This window comes from Coregonus clupeaformis, unplaced genomic scaffold (assembly GCF_020615455.1).
Source record: "Coregonus clupeaformis isolate EN_2021a unplaced genomic scaffold, ASM2061545v1 scaf4374, whole genome shotgun sequence".
NCBI classification, from domain to species: domain Eukaryota; kingdom Metazoa; phylum Chordata; class Actinopteri; order Salmoniformes; family Salmonidae; genus Coregonus; species Coregonus clupeaformis.
In genome coordinates this window covers 9,737-26,285 of record NW_025537828.1, presented here as the reverse complement: position 1 = coordinate 26,285, position 16,549 = coordinate 9,737, and the positions used below count along the sequence as shown (strand labels likewise).

The following is a 16,549-nucleotide window of genomic DNA, read 5'->3' as shown; positions in this document are numbered from 1 at the left end:
GACATGGATTGTGTATGTATGCCATTCAGAGGGTCAATGGGCAAGACAAAATATTTAAGTGCTTTGAACGGGGGTATGGTACACTGATAACGTTCTCATACTTACACTACATACTCACACTTTCATACTCACATTCACACACGAACCCCACCTTCAACAGATCTGATCACATACAAGGCCCCTGGATAGGCAATCGAGTAGGCTACTTCCTTACATCAAAAACTAGATGTAGCTCCGGGCGCTGATGTGCTCTGGCATTTACAGGACAGAGCGTACTCACCAATTCTTTCCCTCTCACTGTTTATTCTCTTCCCCTTGCGCCTTATCACTCTATATTTGTATCTGTTTATGCAACCTATCTTCCTTGGCCATGCATGTATGTGATAGAGACAGAGATACTAATACTTTATGGGAATTGTCGTTGTAAATATTAAAATGTTATAGCTTGGTCTGACTAAAATCTTGTGCATGACCCATTTTAATGTTAGGAGCTTGTTTTCAGTCAATGCTGTTCCTATGCAAGAACAATGGACGAGCCAATATCTTCTCAAGGACAACTCCCACGCCACAGGCCACACATCCTGGTTGCTCCCCCGAGACTTTCCTTTGAGAACATACACACATTCACACACACATCTCCATGCATACGCACACTCATCCTCATGCCTCCGAGTTACGCACACACACAAACTGCACATCTTTCTACTGGTCGGTGCCTAGGGCAGAGGACTCTGCCGTGGCACAAAATGGGGCTTCTACCTGGACAGAGCAGACCCGCCTCCTACGCTTCGGGAACCAATCAAGGGACTAGAAGAAGGACCCCTTCCTTTGTGTTGCATTGTATAAAGTAATGCTGAAAACTCTGTTTTGATCCCTTTTCAACTGTCTCGATAAGAGCAACTGAATGGGTCCATGCATGTAGCTTGAGCAGTACCAGCTGTCTCTGTTGTTTAATAAACTGCCTTTGCTTAAACATATTCCTCCGTCTAGCGTCTCGTTGGTTCTGTACTTCCTCTCCTGTATGGTTTCACCAACAGAATTAACCCTGTTCTTAGAATCAACACTGTAGAACATAGCGTGTATAATAAGTATAGTGTTAATTGCAGTGTTGCCTAGGTTGCCTCTGGCTATGAATGTTTATGTACTTGTATCAGTACATTTTTGGCTAATAACATAGACCTAACAATTATTGTAAATGTGTGTTTACCTTGTGTTATAATAACCTATTTTTCAATTTAAATGATAGGACTGACTGAAAAGCTGACTTCCTCCATTATAGGCTCCAGGTTGTAATTATTACATGTGTAAGCCCACAACAGCATTGCTGTTAGATAGCTTCATTTATTTAGTTAGCTATACGAAATTAATAATAGCCTAAAACTTATATTAGCTGTATGGCTAGCTTTATTCAAAATAGCAGAACATACCTGCCAGGGGCGACAAGTCAGCTCTCCCGCGCTGCCTCTCTTCTGTGAAAATCGTCATGCAGACTTGTGCCCTCATGGAGATTCCGTGCAGTGGATAATTAATACTGAGGTATTAATTTGTGATACTTCACTAGGCTAAAACAAGGTTTACTCGCTCATTCGTGTCGGTCAACCACTGAAAACATAAATGTGTCAAACTTTGTCTGCCTCTTCTTATCCATTTGGTGGAATTTCAACCATGCTCCGTCTTCTCTGCTTCCCACCCCTCCCTCGTGCACTTCTCCAATAGGCCCTTTTCACGTGACGTCAGACAACTTCCGTTCTGCCGCGATGCAGGTTATGTTTACATCCGGTGTCGCTTAGGAACAAAGCTGTAGGCACATCATTATGAATTTCACCCAGTCCCTTTCACATCAGCCACCAATACGACTTAACTACGTGAACGACTTGCTGACAAGTGGTCCCTCACTTCAAGATCGAAGCTTGATAAAGGCTACAAGTTCTTCGTTGAAGGTTACCTGTTTGATTATGAAGGTCGTGTTTATCTTTATTTAGCTTAAATTAGCCCTATGCTAAGCGAAGATTATGAGCTGGCGGTTTCTGTTTTGCAGCCTCTTTTTAATATTACTGCTGTTTGTATCGACCGTGAGATGAGAGTCAGTAATGTATTAATGAGCCAATGCTGCCCCTTTCTCCCAATCACTGTATTGAAAGCAGTCTCAAGTGTAGTTAACGGTGAGGTGACAGTGAGAGGGCGATGTTACAGGTCCATGAAGGAAAAATGAGGAGGCTCATCGGCTTCAGGTTTCTCAAGATAAACAGTTCTCTAACATTATGATAAGATAGAGTTAAGATAGATAAGTTTTCTTTTTGTTGTGTTTTGCTGCGGTTGCAGATTTAATAAGAATGATTCCACAATGTTCCACTGTGGATCAGTTTATTTTCTCGGTCTGAGCTCTGATTTTGTATCATTAAACTTAATACACAACGAAATTCTAACAAACCGATGTGGGTTGTTGACGGCAATAAAGACTGGGAAAGATTCTGTGATAACTCAAAATGTTCAAATTTTCGATAAGTGTTGGCACTACTTGTCAAAGGTTTCAGAACAGCCAATTTTTCTTAATTAAAAAAAAGAAATTGGGTTTTGAAAATTATGTACAGTAGTTTATAATGAAACGCAGAAAAAATGTTTTGTAAGTACAGCACTAATTGTTATGTCTCCTATGAACAGGTTAGCACTAGACTCTGCAGAGGTTCCTGTGGTACTCAAATCACATGTCATGTTCCTGCTCTGCTGGGAAAGCACTATGTAATCACATAGTAGCACTTCTTTTCTGGGAGTGCTCACTATGTTACTATGGGCTTTAAGACAGTGCCATTGCCTCTGTCATGCACCAGCGCCACTGCAGACTGGCACCGGCCTAACACAGGGAATCAGACATTATTTGTTACACTGTGCCTTTGCAGTTTGTATTGACTTTTGACAATGTATTGTTCATCATTATTATATCACAGGGAATTGTACCAGAGGCCACCAATGATATGGCGGTGTGTAAACCAGCGCTAAGAAAAAAACAAGTGTCAGAGCTGGTGTGAAGTGCACACTGTACCGAGCCTATGATGGTGAGTCTGAATGATCCCTCACCTGTACTAGAGCAAAAGACTTTAGTGCATTTCTAAAATAATACAAACATAAAAGTGATTATTACAATTTTTTACTTTTTAGTATAGACTTTCAGTGGATATTTTTTTATTTGTATTAGAAGCATGTACGAGACTGGATGAGTGTGGTTGTCTTTTTTTAGTGAAAAAGATAGTGGCATTTAATGAAATCTAAACTTGACATATCTCACTTTCATGCCAGGGCCTATTCCGGATCCTCACGTCATGGCCAGTGCTGAGAAACTGAAAAGACATCCGTCCACAACCAGGGATTGCAAATTGCCTGCACGGGCTTGAGGGCCTTAATTTGGTGGACTCCTAAATTTGGCCCTGTGCCAGTTTGGGTCTGTGCTTTCTTACCAGTGCCCTCTAGAATTAAGTAGAGATATTTTAAACACCCTGGTGCCAGTGAGTTTCCTCAAGGTTGCCTATTGAAGGTTACAACTTTAAATTTCCCATTGATTTTGAGCCCAACTACCATACACACAATGTCATTTGGACCCTGATTGTGTCGAGAGATGTCTGCTGCTATTGAAGCAGAAACATGGCAGTCAGAATGCCAGCTATGGAGCCAGGTCGCAAACCCACAGCCAGCAGATTCCGTGAATATGCCATGTTCGTGGGGAGTTATCTGCCAAGGCTTTAGCAACCCGCTATTCTGAGAGGAACTCCTCAGACAGCTGCTATGGGAGAAGAGGGTTGGATCTGGAACCTGAGATACTGAGGCAATATTCTGATTTTTTGTGATGTCTCTCTGAAACAATGCGAGGAAATCATCATCCACCCTGATTCACCCTCACCTTGCAGCCAGCCCGGATGCTAAAGTCTTCTGCCCAACAGAAGCACCACCATTTGGTCTTGCTGAGGTTAAGAGTTGCGATGTTGAAAATGTTACCCAAAATTAAACACCTGATCGCAGTTAAAGGCCGGCCTGCCTTAGAAGACCACAAATCTACTATCAGGTTCAAGGCCAACTCGCCTTAAGCGAACTTCAGTGGTGTGACTTCATTACAGATACCGCACTGACTTCACAGTTGAGAGAATCTTTTAGGGATGAGGAGATTATCCACTCAATGCGACAGAAGCTTGATCATTTCTATTATAACATCTACATGGATGTCTTAAGTTATAAAACATAAGGCAGAATTTTATGTGTAAATAGTGTTAAGGTAAATGTGGAAGGTGAACCTTTGACATTTTTTTCTTTAACTGCAAATTAACTTCGCATTACTGTATATCTCCTATGAACTGAAACACACATTTTGAAAAGGATTGTGATGTAAAAATGTCGACATGTTTTTCTTTAACTGCAAATGAACTTAATTGTGTTATATACTGTATATCTATGTATTGAAATATAAATTTTGAAAAGGATTGCGATGTTGTAAATGCTCTTACCAAAATCAAAAAGGATTGAAGCAGTTGCTTTGCAAACATATATTTAATAGTTCCATACAGTGCCATGACACATAAGCACATAACATGGTTAATAGTTGGATATTTTTACAATATATCACATTAGGTTCATTAATAGCTATGAAAAAGTTATTACCCTTAACAAAAACATACAGTATAACATTAGATCAATTAATTACCAACAAATTAATTCCATATTTACATTTTTTGTACACTACAATACAGTAATATAAAAGTACTTCTATTTACAGCCCATCTAGCTTACTCAGAAATAGTACAACTTCCAGTTGACAAAAACATCAGACTGGTTTGTCTCCTTTAATGTCAAGAGAGTCCTGATAGTTCGACATGAGGCAGCAGATGGCCCACAGCTGATTCACTGAACCCACTGTGGAAAGAGCAAGCTCATACCAGATGGTACTCCTTTCACCCTCCCGTATGGCCCTCTCGACTAAAATCCTCAGCCGGGCGATGGCCTGGGTCTTAAGAGTGTCCTCCCTGCTGTGCTGAGGGAGATTTTACGGGAAGACATGCGGGGAATTTCTGTTTGTTGTTTGAACAAAATGGTACACTGCAATAGCATCTTCTCGAAGATTGTGCCATGCTTCGGTAGTTGGATGGGATACTGTTGCGATACAGACACCGGAGAAAGAAACACTAAATTAACATTCAGCTTTGACCAGGAATCAATATTTAACACACTAGCTATCATGCACAACAGTATTTGAATAGGTGAGTTACTATACATTCATGAATAAACTAACTGCCTAACAAAGGGTTAGATAGCTAGCTAAGTAAACTTGTTACATTACAGCCAGGCAGCAATGTAGCTACCTTTAACGTTAATCGGTTATCTGGTACTAAGTTGTTAGTTAGCTAACGTTAGCCCACTTTTAAGTAACTAAGGCAGTGAACAATTATGAATTAACAATAACGTTAGCAAGTTACAAACCATTGCATATACGTAAACATTATTACTCTTAACTTTACTAATTTAACTTAAACGTACCTCGAAGAGAAGTCTCAGGTTACGGGTGACGAAGTGAAATTAACCTGCTACGCCGGAAAGGCGGAAGTTAGATGACGTCATCGTGAAAAGGGCCAATCCTCCCTCTCAGTCTCACAACAAGAGGATAATGCTAGTGTCTCGTTTCCCTAGCAACCAGTTGCTATAGGAATATTCCTTAGTAATTCAAAGTGTTGATGATGATGATGAAGAGTCCAGATGTATGACCACGATAGTTAGATTAGGCTAGTTATTCAATCAAACACATTTATTTTACAATTATAGACCCCTAACCTAGGAAGAAATGTGTCTCTTATAAACGTCTGTGTGCAGTTACAGGTAGCATACTCCAAAAACTAGAGAAAATTCGACAAAAAATATATTAAATCCACCTTTTGCACAGTCCTCGGCATTTTAGCTGTGCACATCTCACATTTCCCAACACCGTTGCAGTAACTAGTCGTTTCTCATGCGAAGCGGCTACGGCCGCTTGTAGAAGTAGCCTTAATGACAGCACTTCCCACAGTGCGACCAAAAGAAAGATCTACACATATGCAAGAGGTATTTATCGCTCAATACAAAAAGTGGATTTAATATTTTTCTGAATATTCTCTGTTTTTTGGAGTTCCACCTGCAACTGCACACAGATGTTCATAAGAGACAAGTTTCTTCCGAATCGAGAACAAAGAAAGTATCGCCAAGGTTTGTAAAAAATATCCTGATTATGGTAAACAGCAGCCTATGCAAGATCTCAGATGAGCTTTAGCTCTGCCACTGAGGTTCGTGTTTACATGGCTATCTAGGAGTAATGTTAGAGGCTTTGATTCAGTTAGTCTACTGGGAGGAGAAGATTTGTCTTTCCCCAGGATACCCTTGCTTGTGGAGATAATGCTAGCAACCGAATGCTTTAATAAAGGATGAAGGTATAGTAGACCCAAGTAGCCTATTGTAAACTGTAACACATCTCACAATTAGAGTAACATGCAATTTTATCATCGGGGACATCACACTTTGTGCTATAGAGTATAGACTGTTGGGTTTAACAACATTTCCAAAACTCCATACCTGATCATAGGCTTTTGTTTTGAAATGTGTATGCCAGTAATGTTAATTTTATCACCAGCACTTTTGGAACCATAGCACCACTGTAGCTATATAATCCAACCACCTTGACTGATGACTGTCAATTCCTGCTGGAAGTTTCTAACTTTCACAGACTAACCAACCTTTTCTAACTTTCACAGACTGACCAAACTTTTTTCACAAACGTTTTTAGAGTAAGATTGTTGGTCATGAAGATGTCCCTTTCCTAAAATAGTGTAGCAAACAAGGGCGGGAAGCGAACCCAGGTTACATGCGTGAAAGGCACACACCCTACGCATCGCTCCAAATAGATTTAACCCACTTGGTCAGAATTGTAATGTGGCTCACTGTATTAGCGAGGATCACTACACCGTTTCGACCACTTTGACCACCAATATGCAGCCTACAGTTTTTTAGAGAGACAATAGATTTGTGGGAGTCCTTCGTAATTAAAACTCTAACCAGCCGTAACATACGCATTCGATTTCTATTGTCTGCCATTTTCTTTTAGCCTCTGATTACTTTTATCTCCTAATGACGATTTGTGTTGGTGTACTGGTTTTCCTCAACAGCCACCCTCTTTGGATGTATTATTGTTGCCGGCTGTACAGCCAGAGCTTGTGTGCTCGCCCAGGGTTTCAATTTTAGTCTATTTTAGGATTAGGGTTATGTCATGAAACGTGGGCTACTAGGCCTACATTATAAATAAGACACAATCAGCATTTCACTTTGGATATGAATAATCCAAATTATCAATCAGTTATCAAAACGCTCAGATATAACCACCAGGGCAGGAGGGCGAAGAGATGAGAAGAGTAGGCTATCTCAGCTGATTTATGCAGGAGATTTAAAATAATAATGTAAAACATATCTGTAGGCTTTTTAGTAACTATTTGAATGATGTTTTAGTCCAATGCATGTTGGTTGAACGCTTTGACACCTTGAACGTGAAAGTGAGTGGTTCAGTGAGTGTCTCCGCCTAGAACATCACAGAGCTGATGAACGCAGCAACGTTCTTTTTCAGAACCATGGCGAGCGCATTGTGACGCTGTCCCTTCGACTCCTACTCAGAGCCATTGATACAGTATTTTCTAAATGGTTATACTCTTACTGTTCTCTAAACAATGGTTTCATAGTTTACAATTGTATAAACTCCCAAATCATGCTCAAAATTCAATTTAATTGATGTCACTGTTGAGTGTTTTTTAATCAGTTTGATAAACATGTTTGTCCCATTGTGACATAGCCAACCATGACTTATGGAAGAATTTGACGTATTAATGGTCCCCATAAAACCCTGTAATTCTAAGAAAGAATTGTCAGATGGTTTTGAACTCAGTCAAAATCACTGCAGTATGTAGAGCGATAATGAGTAGGTCTATGTTCAGTCGTTTGTTGACAGCGACCCCGCTGAGATTCCTCCGCGAGAGGCCGCTTCTGAGTGCAGCTGGCCTGTTGTTTGCGTCCGGTTCGGCAGTCTACTTTTATAGCAAATATTACGGTATCGGTGAGGATGCACTGGCCACCGTGGAGAGCGTGGACCGTGTTGTCACGGTTGAGGAGGGTAAGTTTACATATTTGACAATGTCTAAATAGTAATAGTCCCAAATGCCACCCAATACCCTATTTCTTATTTTGACCAGGACCCATAGTTCTATGGTTAAAAGGCGCTGGTCAAAAGTAGTGCGCTAAATAGGGAATAGGGTGTCATTTAGGTAGCAATCATGGTGATGACATTTTTTACAGTGTAGCCCTAGATTAACAACAACAAACAAACTTGCTCCTTTGAAACCAAACCTTTGCTTTAGGTTTAATTGAACATGTTGGTACATTATGCAGACACATAAATACATTTGATGTCATACAATATAAAACACAAGTAAATATATGATCAGCCTAACTACATGGACAGATGTCTGGTGTCTTGTAGCTAGTATTTCTTAAACTTAGAGAAAACAATCCTTTATTGTTTTTCATAAAGATAATGAGCCCACCCTGGACCAGGAGGACCCAGTCCTTGTTCAGGTAAGAATGCTGCAGGCCTATCAATAGCTTGGGTGCCAGTCTTTCTGCTCTCTTGCCAATTCCATCGTGGCAATATGATATTGGCATCACAATCCCATAAGGAGTGGACAGAGAGCTGAAACAGACTGGCACCCAGGCTATAACAATACTGCTTCATTAGCAGGATTGGTTCAATAACAATCTGTCATTCAAACTGTCATTTTACTGACTCATAAATTGATCCTGATTTTCTTCCTTAGTATGTGGTTGAGGAGGTTGGGCACCGGCCCTGTCTGGCTTTAATCCCTTGGTCTGGACCTCTGTGGGTTCCCAGCTCTGTAAGTCCATCCATTCTGATACTCTTTGGTCTTCTCTCTGGTCTTAAAACTGGTTTATGTACTTTAAACATAAACATGACGTTTTCTGAAGAACAATATGGAAATACATTTCTGTAAACATATTCCCTATTTTTTATAACTGCAGCCAACATATTACCTTACCCATGCTGGGAGGATGCTGCTGAGAGAGCTGGCAGTGTTAAACACGCAGGTAACCATGCAGATTATTGGACAAAGCTCATCTGATCTAATAGGCAGGATTACCTTCAGTATCCACTACGGTAGTGAAATACTTTGATGTTTGTTCCCTCATTTTCTCACAGATAGCTAGGAGGATGGTATGGAATGAACTGTCCTCTCAAAATGAACAGGTAGCCATTCATATGCAGGTACCTCAGATGTTTCCTTAACCTTTCAACACAGACCTGTGTAGTGTCTCAGAATCTATCATGCAGTAGCCTCCTCTTGTGATCCTCCCTATAGCAGTCTGTCAGACCTATAGGCTACCTGTCTATCATTCAAACTGACTTTTAATTTGATCCTGTCTTGTTCCTTAGTATGTGGATGAGGAGGTTGGGCAGCGGACCTGTCTGGCTTTAATCCCTTGGTCTGGTCCTCTGTGGGTTCCCAGCTCTGTAAGTCCATCCATTCTGATACTCTTTGGTCTTTAGACTGGTTTATGTAACTTAAACATAAACATGATGCTTTCTGTAGAACAATATGAAAATACATTTCTGTAAACATATTCCCTATTTTTGTAATAGTCTGTAACACTGCAGCCAACTTATTACCTTACCCATGCTGGACGGATGCTGGTGAGAGAGCTGGCAGTGTTAAACACACAGGTAACCATGCAGATTATTGGACAAAGCTCATTTTATCTAATTGGCAGGATTACCTTCAGTATCTACTATGGTAGTGGGATACTTTGATGCCCTTAAAACTGTTCCCTCATTTTCTTACAGATTTGCAAGATTGAGCAGCACATTTTCATCTCTCGTGCTGGCATGATGGTATTGGATGAACTGTCCTCTCAGCTTGAAGAGGTAGCCATTCATCTGCAGGTACTTCAGACATGTTCTTAACATTTATATCTCAGACCTGTGTATTTCAACTATTATCATTGCAGTGGCCTCCTCTTGCAATCTTCCCTATGCCAATATTTTACTCCTATACAGTACCAGTCTATCATTCAAACTGACTCTTAAATTGATCCTGTCTTGTTCCTTAGTACGTGGATGAGGAGGTTCGGCAGCAGCCCTGTCTGGCTTTAATCCCTTGGTCTGGACCTCTGTGGGTTTCAAACGCTGTAAGTCCATCCATTCTGATACTCTCTGGTCTTTAGGGGGCTTAAACATAAACATAACTTTTTCTAAAAGAAACTTCTGGAAATACATTTCTGTAAACATATTCCCTTTTTTATAGCCTGTCAAACTGCAGCCAATTTATTATCTTACCCACGCTGGGAGGATGCTGGTGAGAGAGATGGCAATGTTAAACACACAGGTAACCATTCAGATTATTAACCATTACTTATCTGATCTAATAGGGATAATTACCTTCAGTATCCACTAGTAGAATACTTTGATATCTTTAAAGCTGTTCCCTCATTTTCTCAGATTTTCACAATGGAGCAGCCCATTATCATCAGTTTCACTCCTGCTAGGAGGATGGTATGGGAGGAACTGTCCTCTCAAAATGAACAGGTAACCATTCATAGGCAGGGACCTCAGATGTTTCTTTAACCTTTCAACACAGACCTGTGTAGTGTCTCAGAATCTATCATGCAGTAGCCTCCTCTTGTGATCCTCCCTATAGCAGTCTGTCAGACCTATAGGCTACCTGTCTATCATTCAAACTGACTTTTAATTTGATCCTGTCTTGTTCCTTAGTATGTGGATGAGGAGGTTGGGCAGCGGACCTGTCTGGCTTTAATCCCTTGGTCTGGTCCTCTGTGGGTTCCCAGCTCTGTAAGTCCATCCATTCTGATACTCTTTGGTCTTTAGACTGGTTTATGTAACTTAAACATAAACATGATGCTTTCTGTAGAACAATATGAAAATACATTTCTGTAAACATATTCCCTATTTTTGTAATAGTCTGTAACACTGCAGCCAACTTATTACCTTACCCATGCTGGACGGATGCTGGTGAGAGAGCTGGCAGTGTTAAACACACAGGTAACCATGCAGATTATTGGACAAAGCTCATTTTATCTAATTGGCAGGATTACCTTCAGTATCTACTATGGTAGTGGGATACTTTGATGCCCTTAAAACTGTTCCCTCATTTTCTTACAGATTTGCAAGATTGAGCAGCACATTTCCATCTCTCGTGCTGGCATGATGGTATTGGATGAACTGTCCTCTCAGCTTGAAGAGGTAGCCATTCATCTGCAGGTACTTCAGACATGTTCTTAACATTTATATCTCAGACCTGTGTATTTCAACTATTATCATTGCAGTGGCCTCCTCTTGCAATCTTCCCTATGCCAATATTTTACTCCTATACAGTACCAGTCTATCATTCAAACTGACTCTTAAATTGATCCTGTCTTGTTCCTTAGTACGTGGATGAGGAGGTTCGGCAGCAGCCCTGTCTGGCTTTAATCCCTTGGTCTGGACCTCTGTGGGTTTCAAACGCTGTAAGTCCATCCATTCTGATACTCTCTGGTCTTTAGGGGGGCTTAAACATAAACATAACTTTTTCTAAAAGAAACTTCTGGAAATACATTTCTGTAAACATATTCCCTTTTTTTATAGCCTGTCAAACTGCAGCCAATTTATTATCTTACCCACGCTGGGAGGATGCTGGTGAGAGAGATGGCAATGTTAAACACACAGGTAACCATTCAGATTATTAACCATTACTCATCTGATCTAATAGGGATAATTACCTTCAGTATCCACTAGTAGAATCTTTGATATCTTTAAAGCTGTTCCCTCATTTTCTCAGATTTTCACAATGGAGCAGCCCATTATCATCAGTTTCACTCCTGCTAGGAGGATGGTTTGGGAGGAACTGTCCTCTCAAAATGAACAGGTAACCATTCATAGGCAGGTACCTCAGATGTTTCCTTAACCTTTGAACACAGACATGTGTATTTCAACTGCCAATTGTCTTAGAATCTATCAAGCAGTGGCCTCCTCTTGCGATCCTCCCTATTCCAGTCTGTCAGTCCTATAGGCTACCTGTCTATCATTCAAACTGACTCTTAATTTAATCCTGTCTTGTTCCTTAGTATGTGGATGAGGAGGTTGGGCACCGGTCCTGTCTGGCTTTAATCCCTTGGTCTGGACCCTTGTGTGTTCCTATCTTTGTGAGTCTATCCATTCTGATACTCTCTGGTCTTTAGAGGATATTAAAGATTAACATCAAGTCACTCGTTTTCTATAAAACCACATAATGAAAAAACATATTCCCTTGTCTTCATAGCCTGTCTTCTCCAAGGCCAAACCAGTCTACTACCTCACTCGTGCTGGGAGAATGCTGGTAACAGAGCTTGCAGTGTTAAACACACAGGTAACCAAACACATTATTAACCAAAGCTCATCTGATCTTATAGGGAGAATTTACTTTACCCTGTTCCCTTTTTTTCACAGACTTCCAAATTGGTTATTGAGGAGCCTACCATTCACCTCACTGAAGCTGGGAGGCTAGTGCTTGACGAACTGTCAGCACCTTCAGATAGCCATTCACAGGTAGTCAATCACATTATTAGACAGTCATAGCTGATTAGTAATAGTACACATTACCATGTCCTCTATCTCCACAATTGTGTGTCTTATTAATCACAGAGCAATCTCTATAATTAGGGGATGTCTTTGGTTTTTCAGCCAAATAGGGAAGACTCTGGTTTTCCCTATGAGAAGTTGCAGCTGGTTGGGAACTGGGGTTCGTTTCATTTCCATTACTGGAATATCCATTATGGACGAGTGCAGGTACTTCAGACATATTCTTAACATTTATGAACACACCTGTGTATTTGAGCTCCCAATTGTCTCTGGGTTTTCTTTTGTATGTCTGTCCCTAATTGAAACCTAGGGGAAACTTGTCGTACGAACATCATGTGGGCTCTATATCACTGCCAGGGATTATACTCAGAACTGAAATCGCCTGCCAAATGTTATAGACATCTACAGCTAACATATAGAGAGAGGTCTGGAGACTGAAGGAGTTTCTTCTTTATAGCAAAATGAAGAGGACATGCATCACCTGTGCATTGTGAGGGGAGTGGAGAAGCAGCTGTGGTGGAGCAGAGTCATCCAGGAAAAAATCCTGGACCCATGGGTGAGAGATTCTCAACTGGTCTTTCGTCTCAAATGCACCTGATTTGTGTCAAATGACGCACATGCTATAGGTCTACTTATATTTCCTGGATGAAATGTAATGTTTCTCTGTCTCTTTTAAAGGGTCTCGTCCAGGTGGTCCTCACCAACAAGAAGCTGATTGGTATTAAGGTACAGTCAGGCAATTTTTCACAGAAAAAATGTAAAGTGGCAAATGTCCATTTACCTATTTGAATAAATACATGTTGACAGAAAATGAAATTACACGTTCTAATCTCTTGCCTCATTTTTAGTTCCTTGGTAGAAGGATCCATGGACTCATGTCCGGCCTTGTCAAGAGGAGGTCTGAGTTCACCTATTATGAGGATGCCCAGGTACACCCCGTTGTTTCTCTGTGTTATGATTTATTTCAGTGTTTGGTTGAGGGGTTTTCAATATGGTGGTTTTCAGTGTTGGGCTGACAGTGTCACATGTTGTGTGTTAAACAGCAGGTGGATATCTCCACCACAGTGGAGGGGTACCAGGAGAGGGGGGATGAGATGATGGCATATCAGTTCTCCACCTCTGACATCATCACCACCCCTCATGAGCCGTCCTCTGGCTCCTCTCACCAGTCCCCCAGAATTCTCCGCCTCCCCCTTTCCCTTCCGATTCCCCTCCCAGTCCCCCTCCACCTTACCACTCCACCCAGGACCAGGACCAGACCCTGACAGCACTCCTCAGGTAAAACTCTTTCTACAGTCAATAATTCTTATTTCATTTGTACTTGTGTGTACAGGTGTGTGTCATTGTTTTGGTATCGATAGGTTTGTGTTGTCTGTCAAGGGTCAAGTTGTTAGGTCAAGATGAAAGTATTGTTATGATGTCACTGAATGTTTTGTCTGCTTCAGTTGATGTTGCAGGTGAAATGCAGTTTAGTAGAGTTTAAGTTAATGTGATGTCTGTTTTAGGAGTTTGAGGAGGAGTTTGTGGAGGAGCAAAATAATGCTGCAGATGTGCCCCCAGTTGCGGTGGGTTCGCTTTCATGTGTTCATCTATAGTAAAAACCTTTGCTTTGAAATAATCTGCCCAATATTGTAGTTATACAGATGTAGGATCTTAATTTGAGACAGTTTGCTACAGCAGGAAAATAATCCTGCAGCAACAGGATACATTTTTCGTTAGGGCAAATCGAGTCTAAAATTTCAAAGTGGAAATTACAAACTTGAAAATTCCAAATACGCTACAAGTTTGCATTTCCTGCCGTGCAGGAAAATTCTCAGCAACAAAAGAGTGATCAAATTAAGATCCTACATTGGTATGGTCTTTCTGAATCCTGCAGTTATAATATAGGCTAACATAAAATTATTTCTTAATTTCATGGCACTGATGTTTTAGCTTCTTAGGTTGAACATTTGTTATTGAACATTTCTATTTACAGGCGTTACTTTGAAAACCAAGGGACAACCAACTTCTCTCTGAGGCTGGCCGCTATCAGACGTGCTATGGAGGTGAGAAAATGTGAATTTAGCACCTTTTGTATTTCACTTCATGAACATTTCTGGACTATTTGTAAATGTACTGTCTTGTTCTCACAGGCTCTGACATCCTCAGACAGTACCTCCCTCAATTACCTCACCCACGCTGGGAGGATGGTGTTGAGTGGACTATCCCGAGCTCAACCAGCAGGTAACCAATTACATAATTGTGCAACGTTCATCAGACCAGATATATAGTTCCCACTGGGCACAGATGTCATTTCAACGTCTCGTTTTGATTTACATTTGGTTGAGTTGTCAACTAATGTGAATTCAATGTGAAATCCCCCCAAAAATTAACGTAATTGGATTTAGGTTAAAAGACGAAATTCCCTTACGTTGATGACTTCTTTCAAATCCAATCAGTTTCCCACTTTGATTCAACATCATCACATTGACATTTTTTATTGATACAACATTGATTCAACCAGTTCTTGCACAGTGGGTTACCTTTAGGCAACAGTGATTCATAGGGTTTAGTTGAAAAGTTTCAACGTCATACTAGCCAAACAATCGGAGGCCCTTTGAATTACAGACCTGAATCTTTGAGTTTATGATCTAAGTTTTAAGGAATTTTATGATTGTTTTGTTTTGAGGATGTGAGGCAGTTTCAGCAGGCCTACGACCTACTGGTGAACTTCATTAATGAGCCAGCAAACAGGGAGCGACTAGAGCAGGAGATGGCTCTCGTAGGAGTAGGTCTACATGCAAGCTTGAGCGTTAGCTGCAGGCACCGTCTTCTCATCTAACATCTACTCAATGAGACTTTCTAAAGTGCTTGTCAATGAAGATTATGTAATTATCCTATTTGTTTGACTTCAGATCGACCGCATCAACTTCGCAGATGTTTTTTATGAATTCGTTCTACTAAGCCTTCTAGAAGGAAAGACATCTCTTCCTATATCTGTAAGTGGCCCTAAGAATGGAACATCCTGTTGTTTATCTATGCTATACACACTGTTGTCATATCAGATCTGTAGACACTCACTCATGTCCCCTGTTCCTTCTCCAGGAGCCTGGTAGCTTCCTTTATCTGCTCCTGCAAGTCATAATGAGGATTGACCCTCCTGGAGGAGCCTGGACAGAGGCTGCTGAGAACTTCTACCTCCTCGTTAAGGTACATTTGTCTCTCTCTCTCTCTCTCTCTCTCTCTCTCTCTCTCTCTCAATAATAGTTGATGATGTGTCTGTTGTCAACAGGACCAGATGAAGGCATGGCTACAATCCATCTTCAACCTCAATGAGTCAATCTATGAAAGCCCAGAGAGGCTCTCGGGGAGGTGATGCGGAATCTAGAAATACAGGTTGAGTTCCTGCTGTCCAGCCTGGATTAAGGTTCCCAAACTGAGCTGAGGGCCCCATCACAAAATAAAGTGTTTTGCATTCAAACATTATCTGTCAATCGTAAACAAATGTTACATCATGTGTAGGGGAGAGTGGGGTAAGTTGAGCCATTTTTTACATTCAGCATTACTCTGTCAAGGGAAATATAGTATTCTTTCAAAATATACAGTATCTGTCACGACTTCCTCCGAGGCTGCCCCTCTCCTTGTTCGGGCAGGCTTCGGCGTTTGTCGTCACCGGCCTTCTAGCCACTGCCGCTCCTCATCTCATCATTCCATTTGTTTTGTCTTGTTTATTACACACACCTGGTTCATATCCCCCTCATTAGTACCTGTATAAGTGTTCCCTCTGCCCCCTTGTCTTTGTGTGTGATTGTTTATTGTGGAGGGAGAGAGAAGCTCGGTGGAGCTCCATGTATTTTGTATCGCCGGGAATATTCCCTGTGTGCCTTGTATTTTCCA

At 41.0% G+C, this 16,549-nt stretch overlaps 5 long non-coding RNA genes across 5 annotated transcripts; all 5 read left to right on the top strand.

Moving 5' to 3' along the window:
* The first annotated feature begins 9,740 nt into the window (after positions 1-9,740).
* LOC123490680 lies at positions 9,741-10,212 on the top strand. The gene is made up of 3 exons (XR_006661005.1): positions 9,741-9,784; positions 9,905-10,003; positions 10,171-10,212. It is a non-coding gene; the product is annotated as an uncharacterized LOC123490680 (long non-coding RNA).
* Positions 10,209-10,871, top strand: LOC121563093. The gene is made up of 4 exons (XR_005999761.1): positions 10,209-10,248; positions 10,365-10,445; positions 10,559-10,645; positions 10,832-10,871. It is a non-coding gene; the product is annotated as an uncharacterized LOC121563093 (long non-coding RNA).
* Positions 10,872-11,075: 204 nt separating this feature from the next.
* On the top strand, positions 11,076-11,547 carry LOC121563094. Its single transcript, XR_005999762.2, has 3 exons — positions 11,076-11,119; positions 11,240-11,338; positions 11,506-11,547. It is a non-coding gene; the product is annotated as an uncharacterized LOC121563094 (long non-coding RNA).
* LOC123490679 lies at positions 11,544-11,954 on the top strand. The gene is made up of 3 exons (XR_006661004.1): positions 11,544-11,583; positions 11,702-11,782; positions 11,895-11,954. It is a non-coding gene; the product is annotated as an uncharacterized LOC123490679 (long non-coding RNA).
* A 1,979-nt stretch (positions 11,955-13,933) lies between these two features.
* On the top strand, positions 13,934-14,880 carry LOC123490678. Its single transcript, XR_006661003.1, has 3 exons — positions 13,934-13,951; positions 14,649-14,718; positions 14,806-14,880. It is a non-coding gene; the product is annotated as an uncharacterized LOC123490678 (long non-coding RNA).
* The last annotated feature ends 1,669 nt before the right edge of the window (positions 14,881-16,549 follow it).